Source organism: Schistocerca nitens, chromosome 1 (assembly GCF_023898315.1).
Source record: "Schistocerca nitens isolate TAMUIC-IGC-003100 chromosome 1, iqSchNite1.1, whole genome shotgun sequence".
NCBI classification, from domain to species: Eukaryota; Metazoa; Arthropoda; class Insecta; order Orthoptera; family Acrididae; genus Schistocerca; species Schistocerca nitens.
This window is the reverse complement of record NC_064614.1, coordinates 1,313,431,419-1,313,457,159: the sequence shown is the minus strand read 5'-3', so window position 1 is coordinate 1,313,457,159 and position 25,741 is coordinate 1,313,431,419. Positions and strand designations below refer to the sequence as shown.

Genomic DNA, 25,741 nt, shown 5'->3' with positions numbered 1-25,741 from the left:
ATTGTAGTCCTTGAAGACGAATGTGTCGCCAATATGCTGCCGATATGGTTGCACTATCGGAAGGAGGATGGCATTCACGTATCGTACAGCCGTTATGGCGCCTCCATGACCACCAGCGGCGTACGTCAGCCCCACATAATGCCACCCCAAAACAGCAGGGAACATCGACCTTGCTGCACTCGCTGGACAGTGTGTCTAAGGCGTTCAGCCTGACTGGGTTGCCTCCAAACACGTCTCCGACGATTGTCTGGTTGAAGGGATATGCGACACTCATCGGTGAAGAGAGCGTGATGCCAATCCTGAGCGGTCCATTCAGCATGATGTTGGGCCCATGTCTATCGCACTGCTGGTGTCTTGGTTGCAAAGATGGACCTCGCCGTGGAGATCGGGAGTGAAGTTGCGCATCATGGAGCCTATGGCGCACAGTTTGAGTCGTAACACGGCGTCCTGTGGCTGCACAAAAAGCATTATTCAATATGGTGACGTAGCTGTCAGGGTTGCTCAGAGCCATAATCCGTAGGTATCGGTCATCCACTGCAGTAGTAGCCCTTGGGCGGCCTGAACGAGGCATGTCTTCGACATTTCCTGTCGCTCTGTATCTCCTCCACGTCCGAACAACATGGCTTTGGTTCACTCCGCGACGCCTGGACACTTCCCTTGTTGAGAGCCCTTCCTGGCACAAACTAATAAAGCGGACGCGATCGAACCGCGGTATTGACACTCTAGGCATGGTTGAGCTATAGACATCTTGGTGGAATGACTGAAGTGATGGACTGTCAGACCCCTTCCATCTAATAGACGCTGCTCATGAATGGTTGTTTACATCTTTGGGCGGGTTTAGTGACATCCCTGAACAGTCAAACGGACTGTATGATACAATATCCACAGTCAACGTCTATATTCATGTGTTCTGGGAACCGGGGTGATGCAAAACTTTTTTTGATGTGTGTGTTATGACAATGTGTTTAACTGTCCATCGCTCGGCGCAACACGGCTAAAATTGTGTGTAAGGTGGATTTGACAAATCCTTGCTTACGTTTTCAGAAATGTTTCTCATACGTCAAGCAGTTCCCCTAAATTACGAGCTGGTGTTTTATGGGCGCTCAGCTGCCGCCCGACTGCGTCGCAGCAGCGTCCCACTGGATTCAGACAAGGTGAATTTGGCTGGCAGATATCAGTGTGAGTTCAGTTTAGAATGATTCTGACCACTTGACGTTATTCAGCTGGAAGAAATAATCGCTTTCTGGAAGACTTGAAGCATGCAGGGATCAGCTGGTCCACTGTCATCATAGAGCATTTGATTACTACCACAGGTCCTACGTGAGTCCAGGTAAATGCCCGTCCATTGCAATTTATGCCTGCGTCTGTGGCGCACTGTACGGTCTGAACAGTCGTTTGCCTGAATGATGCCGCATCCAGACACTCTCATCGACCTGATGTAACTAGAGAGGAGATTCATGCGACCAGCTGACACGTTTCCTAGTTTTGGTGATCCCACCCCCGCTTCGCTCCTCACTGATGACGTCGTTGTGTCAATGTGGACACACGTGCCGTGGTGGGCTGCTGGCGGTGCACGCACTGTGCCCCACCATAGCGCCACCTCTCAGCTAAAACATTCTTTGTATATCTAACTACTACAGCGGTATTATGAAGACGAGATTGTCACCTTAGATGATGCGTGTGTTTTACGTAAGTATCGTATTAATGTAATACCATCGAGGAGCCAACAAGCATCTATTTGCATATTTGAGAAAATTATTATTCTGTGTTACTTATTTTAGTGTGTTTTATCGGTGCATTTGTTTGAAAATATCGCACAACCCTACTTGTCTGTCATTTAAAATATCGTGTTTATTCATAAACCTTAAAATGGGGATGTGGGTTATCTGGAAAAAGAAATCACTAAACGTTACACTGAATAGCAGGGGGAGGTGGGCGTGCGCACTGAAAAATGTCGTGATGTCCTTATGAGATATATCACTTTAATATGCATTGCGCCATTTGTTTAGCTTTTATAGCAATGGAAGGTGGTCATACAGCGGTGTGCCTAGAGAGAGTGTCTCGCGCCAGGCATTAGACGTGGAGCAACAAGCCAGGCACCAGCCGTCGCACGTAAGGCTGCAGGCGTCACGTGTGATGTGCTGCCTGGCGCCGCGCGGTCGGCTGTGGTCTGAGGATGCACTACTTTGCTTATGAAGATACCATCACGTAGCCGGCCGCTGAGGCCGAGCGATTCTAGCCGCTTGAGCCCGGAACCGCGCGACTGCTACGGTCGCAGGTTCGAATCCTGCCTCGGGCATGGATGTGTGTGATGTCCTTAGGTTAGTTAGGTTTAAGTAGTTCTAAGTTCTAGGGGACTGATGACCTCAGAAGTTAAGTCCCATAGTGCTTAGAGCCATTTGAACCATCACGTATTTCATAAATAAATTAGTGTTTCTTTTGATAGCAGAACTTCGTATTTATTTATTCACTCTCTATTTTTCACCTCCTTATTCACCAGCTTCATGTGTCGTCTGCACTCCCCTTGAAGAGCAGGAGAAGTAATACTGTAGACACCATCAACACAATGACGAAAGCGCCAGCAGTCGACTGCTAGTCGCATCCGCGGCTCCCTGCGAGCCTCTCTCTATACTCAAAAGCTCCAATCGTTTAGTACGTAAACTGATGTGGTCTGGAAACTAAACTCGCTCCCTGGCGTTCATGTCTCCATTGAAAGTGCCACAGCTGCGAACCGCAGGGCTCGCCTCCTCTCTGGATGCACCAGTCAGTCGTAGCAGGCGTGACGTCTCTCAGGTTCTCGGACAAGGCTCGTACCGAGACGAATCTTGCAGACCTCGCCTGCCTCTCTGATCGCACCAGCAACTCGCAGCAGGCACGGTGCTGTTGCCCAGAGTCGCTTCACCAGTTGCACGTGGTGCGGCAGCGTGCGTTGTCATTCCAGTTCACGACAGTTGCAGAACAATGAATGGCAGATTCGTAGTCTTAGGGACGAGTGATGGCTCCTGATCACGCCACGTGGTCGATTTCCACAGAAATACAACACATATGTCTGCTCGACAAGATTTAATTTTATTTTTTTGCCTTGACTCTTTTTGCTCACATCAGGATCAGCAGTTTCACAGAAATACTCGTGTCAGCACGCGTTCTGTAGAAAAAATAATAATAGTACTCTTGTCAACCAGCTAGGTGATGTTCCAACGAATGCGTCCTATAAACAGTAGGGAATACAACAGTGTGATTATCGTACGAGTCTATACCTACAGAAGCATGTCGACATTAATGGATCGTTTCTGGAGCTGACTTTCTGAACCACCTGCACGCATTGGCGGAACTGCCATCTGAAATCAGATGATTCATGTGAAAAGTTTCCAGACGTTATTACGACCACAGAATGACAATTAACGGACTTTGAACGTGGAACGGTAGCTGGGGCTAGACACATGGGACATTCTGTTTCGCAAACAGTTAGCGAGTTCGATATTCTGAGATCCACAGTGCCCACTGAGTGCCGAAAATACCAAACCTCAGTCATTACTGTTCACCACGGGCAATGCAGTGCCCGACGGCCTTCGCTTAATGACTGAGAGCAGTGGCGTTTGCATAGAGTTGTCAGTGCTAACAAACAAGCAACACTGTGTGAAGTAACTCCAGAAATCAACGTGGCACATACGACAGACATATCCTTTAGCACATTGCAGTGAAATTTGCTGTTAATGGGGTATGCAGCAAACAACAGACGAGAGTTCCTTAGTATTGGGGCAACGCCATATGAGTCCACTCTACATTGTTGCCACATGTATCCAAGATGGCGGAAGATGACGTCATCAAAGATGGCGTCGTGTAGACTTGGCAACAGCGCATGACGACATCCAAGATAGCGCCCATGACGTCATTCAAAATGGCGCCAAGTTTGAATTTTGGTGGGAAGATAGGTCACTTGCAGTTTCGCTGCTGGTGCGACATCCTCCTAAGGATTCGTGGGAAAAAAGGACTTTTCTTTATTATTTAACCAATTTCAAGCAGATGTGTTCGCCACTGTGTCTGGACTTCAACTGGCTTAGTTCAGATCCCCACAAGCAGAGGGTGCTCTCATGTCGTCAGGTGATGACGCAAGTACCGTTATTCAAGGCGACTGCATACATTTTCTGAACCATGTGCTCTAGGACACACGAGCACTGCACGATCCCGTTCCCTAATCCAAGATCGTCTGCTCTCTCTCTTGTGCATTCATAACGGCATACACGTCGCGTCTGCGGCCCACGAGTGCGCGACCGCTGGTGTCACAGCCTGAAGCCAGCACATTCATACCTGCACCACAGATAGTCTTCTGCAAATACCCTAACTATAGTGACATCACATAGAGCATCTAATGTATCAATTACCTAAGTCCTTAATTCCAATTCAATTTTAATTATATTCCATAAATCAATCTACGATTTCGATATTCAATTATGAAATGAGAATTTTCACAGTTTCCCACTAGGAGCGCAGTGTTCATTCATTCATGATGTAGCAACCCCTCCCTCCCCATCCCTAGAATACTGCAGTCCTTTTGGCTACTGCATTAGTCACGTGATTCTACTTCATAGAACCCCAGATGGAGATCTGTAGGGGAAAAAGGCACGAAAATTACTCAGGTTGCGCAGGGCTGCTGGAGAGATTAACGAAGGAGTACACTCTATTTACTTTTGAACATTTTATTTATCACGCTGATACAAAAGACATCCCTGGGGCCATTTCACACAGCATACAGACCTGTAGACTACTTCTAAATAACGATCTCCAGACATGCAAACCACTACTAATTTTCCAAAATAATTTCATTACACATATGCAAACTCTTCCTAAATAGTACAGCACAGGGATGTGTAGACACGCTCAGTACTTGTGAACTGTACAAATAACGCATAACACAGCCTACAGACCTGCTCGCAAATAATGCAATCAACATGCGCAAGCACAATCTGACAACCACTGTCCAATAGGCCGCACCGGCTACCCCAATCAAGTGGGGCGGCCATCAGCTGTCAAAATGCACATAGGTGCCCTCAAGACATGAGGCGGCCACATATGTTTTCATACTTGACACCAGAGAAATTCGTGGTCACCTATACGCCAATGATGACGCGATCGGACAGGAGCAAACATTTACCGAGATTGGACGCTCCAAGCTGAGAGGGCGGGAGTGCAGACACATGCCGCCACCGGACGCAGGTAAAAGCTGCTTCTATTTTCGAGTATACATGTTATATACCAACGTCATAGAACTCCAAGGCGCAGACCGCATACGCGAGACACCTCAGGGCAGCACTTGTCTTTACCGCTGATGATAGAATAGCACAGCCTTCTCTCCCACTAACGGAACATATGAGATGCAATCTCGCCATCTGAAACGTTCCCAAAATCATGCTTACCTCACATTGCTTTTTTAAAAGAAATAAGACCCAAGTCGACCTCTTGGGAATTTTATAGTGCCCCAGAAATAGTTAACTTTCGCTTTATAAATGTTTCAGCTTGCATGCACCAAAATTCTTATCCTAACAGAACCTGTTTACGAAAATAGCATCGAATGCAGTCTTCCTCACCGGCCTAATGTGGTACCCAGTCCATCATGTGTTACCATTCATGCTTCCAACATACGCAAATGTTCCCTCCGCTATATAGAGCCTCCTATATCCCAGCACAAACGATGTGAATGATTCGAACATTGTGATTGGCTGTTATCGAATTTACCCACCGAATTACTGATACCACCGATATCGAAGCACTGTCCTTCTTTATCTTTTCCTTCTGCAGACGAGACTTTCAGCCATTATTTTACACAGATCGTCATATTGCACTGACAACTCAATCATGCAAACTACCATACATATTGACAAAGACCGGAAGACTCCTATCATAGGACACACTCATCCTCTACAGTCATGCCATAACATGAACCATTCTAACTTTACAATGCAATACATACACATGTTACACAGCGTACAGCACCCGAACCTTCTTTTCTTCATATTGACGACCGTGTATTATCTTGCAGATTATCATCCTTGCAAAATCCATAATTCTTCGAGCAATTCTCCAAACACAATGTGTACTCCGAGATGATGCACCTCACATGCGTGCGTTTGACAAGAAGCTCTATAAAATGATGACGTCTGTCCAACGTAACTGGCTGCTTCACCAAGTTTGACAGTAACCTATCAGAGTCCAACAATGTCGTCTGACAGAAAATGATTGTATGGAGGTATTTTTGATGATTTTGATGACTGTTCTCCCTTACACAAAGCAGACAGTTCGGTAGTGTTTTGCAAGGAGTGAGGATGTGCTTATGCAGTATTGCAGTTGTTGGAGAGAAGTACATCCTTCTTCCGAGCCAGGTATACAACTCTGCGGCCATTCTCCATGCAATATGACTCGCGAAACTCTTACCAGACAAATTAGTGCATGGCTGTCAATGCTCGCTCCAAAAACGCGCACTGCCTCGTCAGTCACCTCACTGAAGCTACCCTCAATGCAGTTGGTTGTCTTTTGAAAAGCAGTGTCAGTTCTGTTTCCACTAACAACATAACCGGAGATTGTGGAAGGAGGACCAATGAACGTGATAACTTAACTGACTGTTGCACGAGCAGAACTTTCCAATAATAATCTTCTCCAATGAGGACTTTAGTAGGAGGATGTTCAGTGTCTCCTCTAGGATCTGCCAGCTGTGTATAGTCCATCACAATTTCTCCCACATCTTATGATAATGTCGGCTATTGTGAGAATTCATTGCTGCTTTCTAAAGTTGTAATTGATACGCAGGCGTTGACTGGGTATCCCATCTATCAAAATTAGTCTTTCTTTGTGAGAGGTTCAAATGGCTCTAAGCACTATGGGACTTAACTTCTGAGGTCATCAGTCCCCTAGAACTTAGAACTACTTAAACCTAACTAACCTAAGGACATCACACACATCCATTCCCGAGGCAGGATTCGAACCTGCGACCGTAGCGGTCGCGCGGTTCCAGACTGTAGCGCCTACAACCGCTCGGCCACCCCGGCCGGCCTTTGTGAGAGGTATGAAGCACAGGATAACTCTTCAGACGTCATTGTCTCCTTAGTTGTGGTCCAGTGACACTGAGTCTGAGAGCTTCGATCAGTGAATGATGGATAATAGCCGGTCGCAGTGGCCGAGCGCTTCTAGGCGCTTCAGTCTGGAACCGTGCGACCGCTACGGTCGCAGGTTCGAATCCTGCCTCGGGCATGGATGTGTGTGATGTCCTTAGGTTAGTTAGGTTTAAGTAGTTCTAAGTTGTAGGGGACTGATGACCTCAGATGTTAAGAGCCATTTGAACCATTTGATGGATAATAGGTCACCGACTCGATGTGTATAGGACAGCTCATATGAGTTTACTCCCTCCAGTTGGTACCACGACAGTCACACGAACAGATGTAAATATCTGAGACTGCAAGTCCTCGTTTCAGTCGTGTTCACTGTCGTGAGGTGGCTGTTGCAAATGGAAATGCGGTGTTCATCCTTACGTTTTGCACAGGATTCTTTCCCCGTTTCAGTCTCTGATTTTTATTACGGCCACGTCTGAGGTACAACGAGGAGCGGTTCATTTTCTACTGGGTACCTGTCTGCTCCAGTCTGTGAGCTGCCGACCTCTCGACAGTCTCGGCGCCAGTGCTCGGTTTCTTCGCAGTGCACACAGAAAGGTTGTGAATTTTGTTATTTCTTGTTGTCGTAGCCCTTTAACTTTCACAAGAACGACAGATGCGGAACGTTATCTCGACGTGTCTTGCGCGATAATGTGTCAACTGCACAATATTCCTCGGCCAGCAACAAGTACGCAGCAAGCAGCGGCATATACAAACAGAATCAATCAGTAACGTCCGAGAGTGGAGTACAGCAAATGCCGCGACTTACCTGCGTGAGCTGAACGTTGCAGAGGGTTGGCTCGATCGTATGTCGAGATTCAAAATCTTCTCCCTCGATGTCGAATCCTCTAGAACGTAATATAGCACTTAACCTCTTCATTTAGTCCTGCAGTTCGACACCAAAATGCTTCCACTTCCAGCATTTCAAAGAAATTCGACACGGCCCTTTGAGCACACATATTTACTCGCAGCTTCCATTACAGTTTCAGCCACAATTACAAACACGTGCTGTAGTGGGCAGTATAGTCTACAGTCTTTTGTACGACACGAAGAGGTGGCGTAAGAGTCTGTTAGTCCGCAACAGATGGATAGTCAGGTTAATTCTGTGATAACTCTAGAGGTGTGAACGTAATTTAAGGATGTCATTAACTAAACTCATGACTTTTCTAGGACAGGAATGAGTAGGATCAAAAATTTGTTTCGATGATACAACGTGGGAGCAAGTGTAACATCAGAAATAAAGATCCACAGATATGCAGAAGGTGTCAGGGACAACCATAATAGGATGAAATTTACTGTAGTAGAGCTGCACAGAAGTAAATCAAAGGAAAGAGGGATACCAAAGTAAATTTTACTATATAATCCTGTGTGCAGAGGGTCAGAGGGCAGACCGTGGACGAGGTTGTGAAACCAGACTATACTTGGAAGATGAGGACGGAAAAAATTAGGAAATTTTCCGTGGCGAGTGTTATTGTTTGAAACTTCCTTACAGTACCCACAGCACATTGCTTACTCTTAGAGATCCCGGGCGGATGGCGATAGGCGAGCAGCGCGTTGTCCCGGTACGTGCCAGTAAGCGTTTCCTGCGGGGCAACAGAGCAGGACTGCCACCTCGCCGCTGAAACAATGCAGACGCGTGAGGTCGGGCCGGCGGATGTGTGAGAGCGGGGCCGTGGGCCGTGGGCCGGGGCCGGCGCGTTTCAAAATAAGCGCCGGGCGGCACTTGCGCAGGAGCGGCCAAAATAACCGGCGTGCGCGCCCGCCGCAACACCTCACTGCTCTGCGCCGCGGACTCCGACAAAACGTGCGTCGGCAGACAGCGGGCAGTTTGCGAATTATATGTCCGCGGCCGTTCTTGTAGGTTCAGTTTCTACAGAAGCTGGTGTGTCGATTGTAGCTGCTATCACCAACGTAATGTACACGAAAATCGGGAGCTCTGCCGACGTTCTTCCCCCGTTCACAATAAAAGTTGGTGTTTCCAGTGAAAAAAAAACACGCAAGTGGACAATGTCAGTTAAAACGGAAATAGTGAAGCTGCAGTGTGCAAACTTGCAAATATGTTTCTTGAGTCGTGTTGTCCAGTGAGTTATATTTCGACAATTGTTAGTGTCGGAATCATAACTTTTATGTTCAAATAAAAGATCAAAAAATACTATATAATTATAGTTACATCCTCATAAACTGTCATGCACCTATAAATGCTGACAGCAGAAGAAATCTCGAGAAAATAAATGAATTCGAGGATCTTCTGGAATATGAAATTTCTATCATACCTAAAAAGAGCGTTAAAATACTTCTTGGTGACTTCAATGCGAAAATTGGGAGGGAAAAGAAATTTAGGACTATTGCAGCTGAATATCCAGCACACTCGAGAACACACAGGAATGGTGAAAGATTGATCAATATGTGTAAAATATTCCAGTTAAAACTCTTGTCCACACATTTCCGCAAACTAACAAGAAAGGTCAAAACTTGGAGACATCCGAATCCAAACCTAGGAGAATTTCAACTGGATCACGTAGCCATATCTAAAAAGTATATCAAGGAAATTATGAATGTTAAAATAGTCATAAATGTGGAATTCGATTCAGATTATCTCTCTAAGATTAAAATAAAATTTCTCCCATCTAAAACAAAAAAGGCGACCAAGAAAGTGATCAGATACAACACCACTACAGCTAATATTACAAAAGCAAATACAGAAAAATTTAGAGAAGAAATTGAGACAAGTAAAGAAGGTGATTGGCTTGAACTCCAAATGCAAATAACTCAAGCAGCAGAGAAAACTTTAGCATTGGTCGAGAATAAAAAGCAGGCTAGGTGGAATGACGAGTGTGAAGAAGCACTAAAGAGATCAAAAATGGAGAAAATGGAGATGTTCGAAAAAATGCATAAAAATAATCCATAAAGTCAAAAGAAACTCTCAAAATTCTCCGCTTATTGAAATGAAAATTTCACCAAAAATAAAACTAGAAATTTTTACCAAACTTTTAAGCACATACTTAAAGTATATCAGGCAAGTATTTGTTTCAAAAATAAAATGGCAAAATCGGATTAATAACAAAGAAAATTGTGTGATTTTAGAATTTTTTTTTTTTGGGGAAGCTGTTAAACTACCCAGTTCCAACAGATAAATTAGAATTTCCAGTGACACTTCAAAATCTAGAGTTAGAAATTCACGAAGCCACCAAAACACGCAAAAACAATAAAGCAAATGGTGAAGACTTCACTACAGAAGAATTATTCAAGTGGTCATAACCGACTATCATAAAGGATCTACAGCTGCATTTTGAGAACAAGTGGAAAACTGAAAAGATTCCAGTCGAATGGAAAACGGCATTAATCGACCTGTTACATAAAAAGGGACACAAACATTATGTCAATAGCTACAGAGGAGTGTCACATCTGCTAGTGTCATACAAAATATTATCAAAAATTCTCCTGAACAGAGTGGTAGAGACTCTAGACAAACAAATGGGAGAATATCAGGGTGGTTTTGGAAAGGGAAGATCCTGTGCAGAACGAATTTTTAACTTTAAGTCAATAATTCGCCATAGAATGTTAACCAGCAAACCAATAATAGTGTAATTTATTGATTTCAAGAAAGCATTTGATTTTATAGACAGAGAAACAATAGATAAGGCCATTAGAGAATTTGGTGTTAAACAAAATTAGCATATATAATTCGTGAAACAATATCTAAAGTCAAATTTATGAGAGAAGTATCTGAGCCATTTGAAATAAAAACTGGTGTTACATAAGGCGATGGTTTACCACCTTTACTGTTCAATTGCGTTCTAGAAAAAATTATAAGGATACGGAATTCAGAGATAAAAAATCACAAAACTGAAGCAATAACTCTGTGAAGGAAAACAAATGGAATTAAGGTAAACTGCTTGGCTTTTGTGGATAATTTTGCAATACTTTCAGAAAACCTGAGAGAAGAGGTGATTCAAATAAACCTTCCGGAAAAAAAAGCAAAGTGAACTAGTCTCGAAAATTTAAGCTGAAAAAACAAAATTCATGATAATTGTAAAGAAATGTGGCAAAATTCATAGAAGCACAAATGGGTAAAATAGAGCGAGTAAATAAATTTATATATCTTGGAGAAACTATACAACACAATGGACTAGAAAAATGTGCAATATATGTAAGGACAAAATGGAAAGAGAATGTGTTTTGACCAAAAATATTTACAACAAGAAATGTATATCTAGAAAAATAAAGCAAAAACACTACAGGACAGTGGTACTACCAGAATGTTTATACGGATGTGAATGCCTAGCGATGAACTATAAGATGTACAGAGTAGAGGTCCTGGAAACATGGATTATTAGAAAAGTAATGGGTGCAATAAAAACTGCAGATGGTTGGAAAATGAGAAGTAATGACGAGTTCTACAAAAACATAGAGGAAATCTCTGAAGTAATGGCCAAACGATGACTAAACTTTTTCGGGCACTACCGAATGGATGGAACAAATTCTCCTACATTTAGAAGAAATTGGCAGTAGCATGGATTAGAGAAGGAAAGACCTAGAAAGAGAGAACATCAAAGAATCAGAAATAACGGAAAGAATCCGTTTTAAAAATAAAATACTAAAGTTAGAAGGCTTTCAAAGCAGAAGAAATAAAAAATCAGGAGCAACGTGGACAGAAGAAAGAAAGAGATTTTGTTGTTGTTGTTGTGGTCCTCAGTCCTGAGACTGGTTTGATGCAGCTCTCCATGCTACTCTATCCTGTGCAAGCTTCTTCATCTCCCAGTACCTACTGCAACCTACATCCTTCTGAATCTGCTTAGTGTATTGATCTCTTGGTCTCCCTCTACGATTTTTACCCTCCACGCTGCCCTCCAATACTAAATTTGTGATCCCTTGATGCCTCAAAACATGTCCTACCAACCGATCCCTTCTTCTAGTCAAGTTGTGCTACAAACTTCTCTTCTCCCCAATCCTATTCAATACCTCCTCATTAGTTACGTGATCTACCCACCTTATCTTCAGCATTCTTCTGTAGCACCACATTTCGAAAGCTTCTATTCTCTTCTTGTCCAAACTGGTTATCGTCCATGTTTCACTTACATACATGGCTACACTCCATACAAATACTTTCAGAAACGACTTCCTGCCACTTAAATCTATACCCGATGTTAACAAATTTCTCTTCTTTAGAAACGATTTCCTTGCCATTGTCAGTCTACATTTTATATCCTCTCTACTTCGACCATCATCAGTTATTTTACTCCCTAAATAGCAAAACTCCTTTACTACTTTAAGTGTCTCATTTCCTAATCTAATCCCCTCAGCATCAACCGATTTAATTTGACTACATTCCATTATCCTCGTTTTGCTTTTGTTGATGTTCATCTTATATCCTCCTTTCAAGACACTGTCCATTCCGTTCAACTGCTCTTCCAAGTCCTTTGCTGTCTCTGACAGAATTACAATGTCATCGGCGAACCTCAAAGTTTTTACTTCTTCTCCATGAATTTTAATACCTACTCCGAATTTTTCTTTTGTTTCCTTTACTGCTTGCTCAATATACAGATTGAATAACATCGGGGAGAGGCTACAACCCTGTCTCACTCCTTTCCCAACCACTGCTTCCCTTTCATGCCCCTCGACTCTTATAACTGCCATCTGGTTTCTGTACAAATTGTAAATAGCCTTTCGCTCCCTGTATTTTACCCCTGCCACCTTCAGAATTTGAAAGAGAGTATTCCAGTTAACGTTGTCAAAAGCTTTCTCTAAGTCTACAAATGCTAGAAACGTAGGTTTGCCTTTTCTTAATCTTTCTTCTAAGATAAGTCGTAAGGTTAATATTGCCTCACGTGTTCCAACATTTCTACGGAATCCAAACTGATCTTCCCCGAGGTCCGCTTATACCAATTTTTCTGTAAAGAATTCGCGGTAGTATTTTGCAGCTGTGACTTATTAAACTGATAGTTCGGTAATTTTCACATCTGTCAAGACCTGCTTTCTTTGGGATTGGAATTATTATATTCTTCTTGAAGTCTGAGGGTATTTCGCCTGTGTCATACATCTTGCTCACCAGATGGTAGAGTTTTGTCATGACTCGCTCTCCCAAGGCCATCAGTAGTTCTAATGGAATGTTGTCTACTCCCGGGGCCTTGTTTCGACTCAGGTCTTTCAGTGCTCTGTCAAACTCTTCACGCAGTATCTTATCTCCCATTTCATCTTCATCTACATCCTCTTCCATTTCCATAATATTGTCCTCAAGTACATCGCCCTTGTATAAACCCTCTATATACTCCTTCCACCTTTCTGCCTTCCCTTCTTTGCTTAGAACTGGGTTGCCATCTGAGCTCTTGATATTCATACAAGTGGTTCTCTTCTCTCCAAAGGTCTCTTTACTTTTCCTGTAGGCAGTATCTATCTTACCGCTAGTGAGACAAGCTTCTACATCCTTACATTTGTCCTCTAGCCATGCCTGCTTAGCCATTTTGCACTTCCTGTCGATCTCATTTTTGAGACGTTTGTATTCCTTTTTGCCTGCTTCATTTACTGCATTTTTATATTTTCTCCTTTCATCAATTAAATTCAATATTTCTTCTGTTACCCAAGGATTTCTATTAGCCCTCGTCTTTTTACCTAGTTGATCCTCTGCTGCCTTCACTACTTCATCCCTCAGAGCTACCCATTCTTCTTCTACTGTATTTCTTTCCCCCATTCCTGTCAATTGTTCCCTTATGCTCTCCCTGAAACTCTCTACAACCTCTGGTTCTTTCAGTTTATCCAGGTCCCATCTCCTTAAATTCCCACCTTTTTGCAGTTTCTTCAGTTTCAATCTGCAGTTCATAACCAATAGATTGTGGTCAGAATTTACATCTGCCCCTGGAAATGACTTACAATTTAAAACCTGGTTCCTAAATCTCTGTCTTACCATTATATAATCTATCTGATACCTTTTAGTACCTCCAGGATTCTTCCAGGTATACAACCTTCTTTTATGATTCTTGAACCAAGTGTTAGCTATGATTAAGTCATGCTCTGTGCAAAATTCTACCAGGCGGCTTCCTCTTTCATTTCTTCCCCCCAATCCATATTCACCTACTATGTTTCCTTCTCTTCCTTTTCCTACTGGCGAATTCCAGTCACCCATGACTATTAAATTTTCGTCTCCCTTCACTACCTGAATAATTACTTTTATCTCGTGATTCATTTCTTCAATTTCTTCATCATCTGCAGAGCTAGTTGGGATATAAACTTGTACTACTGTAGTAGGCATGGGCTTTGTGTCTATCTTGGCCTCAATAACGCGTTCACTATGCTGTTTGTAGTAGCTAACCCGCACTCCTATTTTTTTATTCATTATTAAACCTACTCCTGCATTAGCCCTATTTGATTTTGTATTTATAACCCTGTAATCACCTGACCAAAAGTCTTGTTCCTCCTTCCACCGAACTTCACTAATTCCCACTATATCTAACTTTAACCTATCCATTTGCCTTTTTAAATTTTCTAACCTACCTGCCCGATTAAGGGATCTGACATTCCACCCTCCGATCCGTAGAATGCCAGTTTTCTTTCTCCTGATAACGACGTCCTCTTTGTAGTCCCCGCCCGGAGATCCGAATGGGGGACTATTTTACCTCCGGAATATTTTACCCAAGAGGACGCCATCATCATTTAATCATACAGTAAAGCTGCATGTCCTCGGGAAAAATTACGGCTGTAGTTTCCCCTTGCTTTCAGCCGTTCGCAGTACCAGCACAGCAAGGCCGTTATGGTTAATGTTACAAGGCCAGATCAGTCAATCATCCAGACTGTTGCCCCCGCAACTACTGAAAAGGCTGCTGCCCCTCTTCAGGAACCACAAGTTTTTCTGGCCTCTCAACAGATACCCCTTCGTTGTGGTTGCACCTACGGTACGGCCATCTGTATCGCTGAGGCACGCAAGCCTCCCCACCAACGGCAAGATCCACGGTTCATGGGGGAAGTAAGAGATTTTATGGGGAGAAAATGAGGGAATACTGGAAAAATCGGAAACAACAACAAGGGAAGAAGAGAAAGTGAAGTTATTAACGTGATCCTGGTTGGTCAATACGACTGTCCGCGGCGACACGTAGAGCGCCGCGGTGGTTCTCCTGGCCGGACGACGACCGCTGGCCACCGTTGCGAGCAGCGGCAAGACTGGGTAACTCGCCATCACATTTGCTGCTTATTCGTACCGTTTCAGTGCCACTCGCGTCTCAGCCCTAGCTTCCTGGACCTCATTCTGCAACTTTTCCTGATGCGTCGCCATATGTGAAACCCGATACTCAATGCAAGTGTCCCCTTTTCTCCCGGTTCCTTCTATCAGTTTGTGAATCTTAAATGCTGAAAACGTTCCCATTAGCGAGTCAGATTGGGCCTCGTTCCCTTGTTACAACTGCGGTGCGGCTCATCCCACGCGAAGCTGAGCTCGATCGACGTTCAGACTGACTGCTCGACTGACGCCCGAGCCGTGCGACTCCGCCTCGCCTCCCGCGGGCTGCACTCCCCCCACTTGCCGCCCTCGCGCACTCCGCCCCCGCAGCCTCTCGCCTCGAGTCCACCTCCGCCGAGAGCGAAGCACTCTCGGAACTGCTGAGTGTTTTCCCCCTCACACCGATGGAGACGCGTTACACTCACTCGTAACCAGCGCCCGGCGACCGCAGTTGACGGTACGCGGCCTTCGTAATTGATGCAGGATTCGCCGAGACGAGGCCTCGTGAGCTCCGTGATGAACGGGCTCCAGCTCCAGCTCCAGCTGCTGCACCACCTGGCGGACTGGCGAACCGTGACTTCCTACGCTACATGTACATCACTGTCGAGTGCATGGCAGAGGGCTGTTTCTTCTCGTTTATTTCGGGGACGGAGCGTGCGAAAAATGATTGCTTCTGTGTCTCCGTTCAACTTTTTAACTGCCCGATATCATCTCCACGATCCGTACGGGATTCACACACCGTCCGTTCAAAAACTTCTGAGAACGATTTTATTTCCGGCGTAGAAGTGACGCCAGCCCAAAAGTATGGCGGTAGCTTGAACGACGAACTGTAAGCAACTGATGTGCATTCGACCAGATGTAACAGGGAGGCTTTTCTGAGACGTATAAAGTACGAGCAAAAGCTTCAGCAGCTAGCCACTCCAGTCCTATTACAAAGAAAGAGAGCTGAATTGCGTTAGACTCACGGTGCCCGCCGCTGAAACGTGTATATATACAAGTCCATTAAAATTTCGATCAAGTTAATCACTCAGTTTATATTGAGAGGCACCCACATGCCTTGCTCATACTGTGGCATCAAGCAGTCAGGCCTACAAGATGAGTGGTCTGCCAAGCGAGTGGATTCATTCTTATTTATCGAGTAACATGAACTCTCGCACTCACAATTAAGTTACAAATTATCCCCCTGTATGAATAATACGCAACGGAAACGCACATCTGACTATCAGTAATTTACAGAACTCTGACTGTTCACTACGCACTGGCAATACCACATTTTCTTTCTTTTTTATTTAACGGCTTTTATCAACACGTGGCCATCGCACTGAATATGAGTGGCGCACACATTATAAATTCGGGACATCATGACAACATACAATTTGAAGGAAAAGTCCACCAATCTTTTTCTTTTCACTATCTTATTTATTCCGATAAATTCTATAACCTAAACACACAAATTCTATAACCTACAACAATAACACATGAGAAATTCCGCCCAGTGGGCATGGCTTTACATTGGTGAAACTCTATATTATGGTCTCGTAATTATTTAACGCTACAGTGCACTTTCTGGATAGGATGGTGGATCTTTTATTATTTCTCACACTTCGACTCTCACAATCATCATCACGAAACTTTCCTCCAGACCGAGCAGTACAAAAGGAACACGCATAACCCACTACCTCTGAAACTACCTTGCTACTCTCCCATGCAAACCACACATACTTAAATTACATGACATACACCACACTACAACATGAAATACTACACAGGGAATAGTCACAACATTATCACTTTCAGCTTTCCCACTTCAATTAATATTTATCCCAGTTTCACACGACACTGCCCCACTTCATAATTCTACTTTCCTACTATGAACTCTGGAGATATAGGCACGTCTTCCTGTGCAATGCAAGCCAAGTGGCGTTGCTGGATAGACGGCTGACTCACCTTGTTTCTCTCTCAGAGTGTTATAGTTTGAATCAAGCGTCACACGGTAACATATCACGCAAAGTAATATTATGAACATATTCATCACACACGCGAGTCCTCAACTGATACCATGGACGAGTACTTCTCTTTATCCTTTGTCTCATACACAGATTGAGACTCACACAGTACTCACCACGTGGAAGTACTCGCCTCTAATTTCAAGTCCTGCACACGCTATTTCTTAAATATTTCAACTTATAGTACACACGCTAGTAATTCAGCTTAACTTAAGCACACGGAAGTATTTCAACTTATTGCTACACGTGGTTTCATTGTGACCGTTGGTCACTTCCGAAGATTACTACGATCCCATTAATATTACCTGCCTGACATTTAATTCTCCCCACAAAAGTTCCTGAAGCAGAGAAATTATTATTTCAAACTATTCTTAAATATTCCACATGCATACCATGTCTCCACTCTTTTGTCATTACGGAGCACACCTAAGACAGGTCTTAACAGCACATGATCCAGCGGCAGAGTGCTGAAACATGGCCGTTCTTCAGGTTCTCTCGCACCTCTGCCGAAGTGGAGGAGCACCTTGATACCGTATTGGTGTATTGGTCAGCCATATTTCAGGCGCTCAAAGCTCTGGTAAATTTCATCTCTTTGGTCCCACCAAAGGTGGCCAAAGGATCGTCTCAAAGATGATCATATATTCACATTCACTATCTGCGGTTAGCAGACGACCATACATTCATTCATTTCACAGATCTCACCAAACTGGATGTAGGGATTTATTTTGTGGGAGTGCACATGTGCTCAATTAAATAAATAAATTGTCATTCTTTCCTACACTGGTATCCAGCTTCGCTGTATTAATTGAAATTGAGTTATTTTACAAAAAAAATGTTTTGTTCTGACAAAAATAATGAAGTATGTTCTACCTATTTTCAATGTCGGGCAGTACTGTACCCTTTCAATATAATAAGGGGGGAAGTTCGTGAAATTCATCGAAAATGTCAATTTCCAATTTATTCCTTGTTTAGTAATAGAACTACAAAGAATTCCCCAAGTTTCAATAATGAAACCGCACACGAACCGTCTGAAAAAAATTAAGTGTGTGACGCGACCTTCTTGCCACGCCCACTTTTTGAAGCAACATTTCAAAACTAGCTCGGTGAACAACGATTCGGCGGACTACTTTCAAACAAACTTGTATGGCACGAATCTAGAAGACTGTGATATGACTCGCCTGCTTTATGATCATCGGTGACTCTGTTCCGTAATTTAGAAACAATAACAAAGCAGCTTCTTTGTTTATGAAGAAGCAATGCTTATTTTGCTTTGTGCTACTGATGGGGACTTACGCAGGTGTTCCATTCTTTCACCATTCAATAATACCACAGTCACAAAGAGTGCACAGAAAAATGCATAAACTGCGCTTTCAGACGTCAGTGAATCCGAGACGTGAGAGAATGGATGTTTTGGATCGAAGGTGGACCCAAGTGAGGGACCGAGTCATTGCTTGTCTTATTAACAAACCTAAGTCGGCCCCCAGAGTGTTAAACCCTGTTATCCACAGTTAGAACGGTAATTTGAGACTCTAGCAGTGTCCACGAGTGAACTTCGGAGGTACTTTTAAGTGTTTGCAGTGATTGTGGAGCTTTTGAGTCGGACGCTTATGAATCGTCTTAATTGCAGTTCACTTCTTATGGTATTTTACGGTGTTACTTGTCGTGGCGAAATCGCCGATACTATTTTCGTAATTTAGCTTGGGACGTCGTTCTGTGGCTTGGTGTGGCCATCCCAAGAGTTTAAAGCCCCAAATATTTTTTTACTGCCTTGCTGAGGTTGCCTCGCAACAGCTGACCATTAGTCTCTTGTCCGCCCCACCGCACTGCTGTTTGGTACGGCGCGGTGTAGTCGAAGTGTACAGTAGTACCGCATCTACTCGCTCGCCCGTTTTAAGATTTGTGAGCCGCATCCATATCCGACGCATAATCCCAGTACCGGTATGCAATTTATGTAAGTTGATTACGCCGTGTTAACGTTTTGTGCATTGTGGAAAATCTTCCCCGTGCCGCGTGTGATGCTCAAGGGCAGAAATGTGCACAACAACGCATGACCACGACGAAATCATAAGATATGTGTTGTATATTATTTTTTTAACTAATATAACCACTGAGCTTAAGAGTCGATTTGTGTGTTTTTTATGAATTTTGAAAGGAACAGATTTACATAACTGGTTAATTATAACATTTACGCTTAATTATTTCTGATAATTCGTTCGGTGTCGTATATATCGCTTGTAGGGAGGTTTATGGTGTAAAGTGTTTAAAAGGAAGGAAAATATTTTGTGATACTGCGTGCATTTTAGAGGCTACGGAGTTTGAGTGTACGTTGATAGTAATCGTATTCTATTGTATGTAATGCTGTTGTTTTAATTAAAATTTTCTCATCAATATTTTATTGATTATGAATGTACGATAACCGAGAACATGACGAGGAGGTATCTGCTCCAAAGTCGTAGCTGTACACTTAGTAGTAGTATGATGATAATATTTCTATCTTTGTCTAGGAAAATTTTGGTATTGCCGTGTGGTGTTGGAATCTTTTATTTAACCTTGCGTTATGGAATTTGTATTTTTTCCCTTTGCTTAAAAAGGGATTTTGAGTTTTAATCGTTGTAAATCGATTCTGAGAGCTGTCCTTTGATCTGTTATTATTCAATAGATTCAAGAGATTCGGGAACTTCCGTTAAGAAACTATATTGGGGATATTGCTGTTCATGATAACCAATATTCACTTACTATTTAAAAATCAAGTTAATAAAGTTGTAAAATTTTGAAGGTAAAAAAAAATCTTATTAGAGAAACGGTGCCTGCCCATACTCCCCCACAACTTCCACGTTTTCAAGGTACTCGCCTGCGGCGTTGTCTGATGTTTTCCTCGGTCTCTTTCCCAGCTAACGCCTGTGCGGCGACGTTATATATGTATTCATTTCATGTAAAGTATGGCACTAAATTTCATTTTCGTATCTCGGAAATAGTGGAATTGCTGCATCTTTTAAATAGTGTGTGTTTTTCGCGGACGTCCCACATTAATATCAGTTTTTTCCCGCCCAACTAAAACCACCGGCGTCTCGTCTGATTACAGGACCATCGAATGATGACAGAGAAATTTTCTGTTCAGCAGTCATTTAATACAGGAAATTCGCAAGACTGAAGTGAATGTGCAGCGAGGCCGGAAAGTGCGGCTGGAGGACGGTCTCTCCGCCCCCTGTCCCTCGCAGCTAGCAGCTGCTGCCCCTCGCGGCTACTGCGGCGTTCTGCCAGAGCCGTCGCTGCTCCACTGCTCCTGGCCCATCCCTCCCAGCAGCCGCAGTTCACAGCTCGGTCCGAGGCCTACTACGTCTGCAGCGTGGAAGACTGCATTGTCAGCCGTGCTCACTCCGAACTACGCGTTTCCTTCAACTTGGCTGTCCACCTGCGTTTGGTTTCCCGTCGCTGTTGCGGTTATGCTTCTACGTGTGGCAGCAGCTATGTGTGTCGATATTTGCACCGTGTAAAATCTTTGGTCTTGTGCATATAGTTTCCGGCTAGGGTGTGTGCGGGCAGTCGGTCGGTTGGTGCGGACCGGGGAGGGTATCTCCCTCCGGTGCAGGCGGCTGGGTCCGCTACCGGTCCCTGCGCAGCGTCGGAGCGTGTGTGGAGCTGTACGATCGCTACGAGCTTCGTGGTTCACCGACCCAGGACGTCAAAGTTGAGTGCTGTCCTAAGTACCCGAGCCAGGTCCGTTCGTGTTGTGTCGTTCGTTTCCGTGGTTCGCTGTTGGGGAGCTTTTCCTGTGTGCAACACCGAGTGGTGGAATCGTGGAATTGACTGCAATTCGAGTGCACCAGTGGAATTTTCTTCTACCTTGTGGCCGTTAGTGTTCCGGTTACCTACCCTGGCCACTAACGTAATTTCAGGCAGTGTCCTTTCCTCACCTGTTGTCGCTGTCCAACACAGTGTGCAGTTCTGACAGCTTAATACATATTTCATATTTCTATAACAGGTTGGTCTTTGAGTTTTCATGTACCGATTGGTGGTTGGCAAGTCGTTTGGTCGGTCATTCCGTGACTCTCTTGGTTGGGTTCCCGACGGATCAAGTGTAGTTGGGTCCATCACCTGTCTCACCAAAGTGAACGTTTATGTTTCGAGAGCGCACCCCCCGCCCCTCCCCCCTCCCCGGAGGCGTCTGAGTGCCACTGTCTATACTGTCCTTTTCATGGTTTAATTATCTGTTGGTAATCTCTTATAGCCGATGCCATAAAAGAAAAATTTCTTAATGTGTTTTATGTAAAGCAAGGGCCTTCAGCCCGTATAACTAAGTTTGAACTCTGGCAAGTGGATATTTTGCTGAAAGTTAATTTTGTTGTGCTATCTTTCATTTAGTGCGCTGTCAGCCACTTAAAACTTAAAGGTTTAAGGGGCTCCGGAAAGGATCAAAATCATGAAAAGTTCAATTTTTACTTTTTTGCGTTTTCTGAATCTGCAGACTATTACCTTTTAATAGATATATAATTTATTCAATTCCGAAGACTAAAACTATTTTTAAATTTTTTTTGAAATGTGTTCTACATGGGCGTGACCCACTGTGACGCTGTTAAACTGCTGTCAAATGGTGTTATTATTAACGTCCGTGTTCATCAGGTACATTTTAGTGATGTGAGATAAAGTATAAAACCTATTTTCAGAGACTTAGCAGCACCTGAACTGTTGAAAAAGTGTATTCACGGAAAAACTCAAAACCCTAATGAAAGTGTAAATAGTGTTATAGGGTCGAGAATCCCCAAGACTGTATTTGTTGGAATAGAAACACTTCACTTTGGTGTGTATGATGCTGTTGCGACTTTCAATTATGGCAACATTGTAAGGTGCAAGGTATTTAGAAATATGGGAATGAGGATAGGTTCTAACATGGTACGAGCGATGCTTGCTTTAGACAAGGAACGCCTTCGGGCTGCAGACAGGGCTGTAAAGAGTCTAGAAATACAAGCAAGAGTAAACAGGAGGAGGAACAAGAGCAAGCTGGAGGAGGAGTTTGCAGAGGATGAAGATAATCCATCCTATGGACCTGGAATGCACTAAAAAGTTAATCCAATCTTTGTCGCTCGATTCCCAAAACTTTTATTTTCTCATACTAATTACATGTTTTCTAAGGATCTTCCAAACATATTTGTTTCAAACTTTCAGTAAATGTTACACAGTACCTTCTGCATAATTTAACACACATCCTTTTTCCAAAAAACTGTATATTTTTGAATATATAAATAAAAAATTGCAAAAAAATGTTGTGAATTTTCATTACAATTGAAAAAAAATCATCTTTAATAACTGAACTAAAATTTTGTAAAATCCCTGTGTTAAGTTGTAGCCCATATTCCAATAAATAATCTGTAAAAAGTTCAACTTCCTACCTCAAATACTTTGTGAGGAAAGATGTAATTTATAAGCGTTATTTTAACATTGCAAGTATAGGGCGTTCCGGAGCCCCTTAAGGTATTTTGAATTTTTGGGAAATCAATTGTGGGCCTTCAGCCGCTTAAACCCTTATTCTTAAATTTAATTATTGTCGTTGCGTTGCTTTTTCATTTAGTATGCTTTCGGCTACTTAAAACTTAAAGGTTAAGGTACTTTTGGAAAATCAACTGTGGGCCTTCAGCCGCTTAGAAGCTTATTCTCAAAATTTCCTCTTAATCGAAAACATTGTGGCCTTCTGCCTTAAAAGATTATGGTAATATATTTTAAAATTTTGAAATTTAATTGTGACCTTCAGCTGTTTGTATTGCACCTTGTATATGTTTGTTCTATCCACTTTTGTCTTGAGGCTTCCAATATTCAGCCGTGAAAGAATTGGATTTTCAAACTCGTAGTTGTAAAGGTTCGGCTACGTGCCGTTTTTGTTTAAAGGTGTTATTAAATTACAATAAATTACAATTCTGAAGTGAACTGACCGCCACCTTATTTGGCCCTTTCCACAGTGCCAATCAGCCGTTCTGCCCAGTGGGCTTAGCGCGCGTGTCGTACTACACCCGAGTACTGTGCTGCTGCTAAGTGCTATCAATATTCAGAAACTTATATATCTCAATCAGCATTAAAGACTATTTTGTTGCTCTCGCGGCGTCCTACGTGAGCGGACTGTTGCGAACGCTCTGCGGTGCGGCGACCGCGTGGATACATCAAACAATGGCCAACAGTAACGGTCAAATTGTCCCACGAGAGCGCGCACGTGGCGCGGCGGGCGCGGCGATCAAGCTGTCTGATGTTTACGCGCGAAGTGGACGCGGTCTGCAGTGTGTTTCTCATCTTAAAATAGCTGACATTTTGATCAGTGCTGTTCAAGAACGCCGTGTCTTGTGGGACAAGAGAAATAAAAATTATCATAACCGTGAATGGGAGGAAGTTGCGAAAATAATTGCTACTACAAGTAAGCACACGTGTAACATATATTTATTAAGCGGTGTTGTTTACTTTCTGTGCGCAGCATTTTGTTCAACATACAATTTAAATTTTTTTTTCATTGCCAATATAAATGATACAACAAGTAAGAGCACATAAGACTTTTTAAGCCGTGTACTCTGCATTCTTTGTACAGTATTTTGTTCAAAATACAATTTAAAATTATCCCTCACTTGCACAGTTGCTCGTGACGATGCATTGTATCTCTCTTGTAAATTGTATTGTGCTGCATTTGGTATATTTCGGTATACATCTTGGAAAAATGCCACCTCCGTCTCGTTTATTGATTCACGATCACGAATGATAATGTGTAATAAAGTTACAGCTTTACCAATATGTACTGCATTTTCCACACTACTTTCGACAGGTTTGTGAAAATTCTAAATTTAGATGTTACAGAACCAAATGAACATTCCACCACCATTCTTGCCCGAGATAACCGATAGTTGCACATCTCTTTACCGTCGCCTGCAGTCGTCGTTCTTTCCGGGAAAGGCCTCATTAAATATTCCTTTAGTGGAAATCCTGCATCACCTAGAAAAACGTATGGACATTTGATGTTGGATCCTGGCAAAAATTCTTCTTCAGGTAGTTTGTCTTCTCTTTTCTATTGCATGTCAGACGGGGCATTCATCAAACACACCTGCGTCATTGTCTTTGCCGTAGGAGCCTACATTCACCATGGCAAACCCATAATTTGCGTCGGTGATGGCTAGTAATCCAATGTAAAAGAAGAATTTGTAGCAGTAATACATGGAACCAGATTTACTGGGTTTTTTAATGCGAATGTGTTTTTGCATCTATACTTCCAAGACAGTTAGGGAATTTTTCCAGAATGAGATTTTCACTCTGCAGCGGAGTGTGCGCTGATATGAAACTTCCTGGCAGATTAAAACTGTGTGCCCGACCGAGACTCGAACTCGGGACCTTTGCCTTTCAAAAGCTGTGAGTACCGGGCGTGAGTCGTGCTTCGGTAGCTCAGTTGGTAGAGCACTTGCCCGTGAAAGGCAAAGGTCCCGAGTTCGAGTCTCGGTCGGGCACACAGTTTTAATCTGCCAGGAAGTTTCAGTTAGGGAATTGCCATCTGTCTCAAAAACATTGTGCTACTTTTTTAAAGTCATCTTCTGTTGGCTCAGTCATGTGCTTCATTTAGAGTGTTGTCCAGATAGCTTTACAAACCTCTGCAACGGTTGTGGAAACAGCCATTTTAGAAATTCTGAATGAAAAAGTGAGTTGGCGGAACGGTATGCCCGTGGCTAAGTACCTGGAATGATGAAAAATCTGTGCTAATTTCTTAAATTTTTTGAATTTGTTTAAAAATAGGGTAGGTTCTGAATTGGACAATAGTATTTTTTTTTCCTTTTTACGTATGTAATGCAATATATCCAACTTAACAAATAACATAATTATTTGTATAACCTGTCGCTTTCACAATTGCTGACAACAGAATGGTGAGCTAGTCTTTGTCTACACGCTAACTAACTCGAGATTATACTCACTATAGTATTCAGAGTGATATCCTGCCATTGAGTGCCTTTAACATCTTTTGCAATAGATCGTCGACCGCTGTGGACGAGCAGTTCATGGCGTTTCAGTCCGAAACCGCGGGACTGCTACGGTTGCAGGTTCGAATCCTGCCTCGGGCATGGATGTGTGAGATGTCCTTAGGTTAGTTAGGTTTAAGTAGTTCTATGGAACTGATGACCTCATATGTTAAGTCCCATAGTGCTCAGAGCCATTTGTACCATTTTTGAATTGATCAACAAGCAGTCAATTGTTATGATATAGAGCGATTCAGTGGAAAAACAATTATAAATCACGTAGGTCAAATTTGCCAGAAGAACACGGTTAACTTTGGAGTAAACGTCTGAGCATCTCATCAGTTATTATATCATTAAACAATCGCATTAATTTCCTACACTTCTATGTACAAGGATGAATCAGTGGTATGGAGAGTTTGA

General features: G+C 43.1%; 1 protein-coding gene and 1 non-coding gene across 4 annotated transcripts in view; one reads left to right on the top strand and one right to left on the bottom strand.

Annotated features, from left to right (window-relative positions):
* LOC126202933 (NAD(+) hydrolase sarm1) overlaps positions 1 to 25,741 on the bottom strand; it is a 1,078,224-nt gene that overhangs the window by 1,042,557 nt on the left and 9,926 nt on the right. The window lies entirely within an intron of this gene.
* On the top strand, positions 24,747 to 24,821 carry Trnas-uga (transfer RNA serine (anticodon UGA)). The gene has a single exon. It is a non-coding gene; the product is annotated as a tRNA-Ser (tRNA).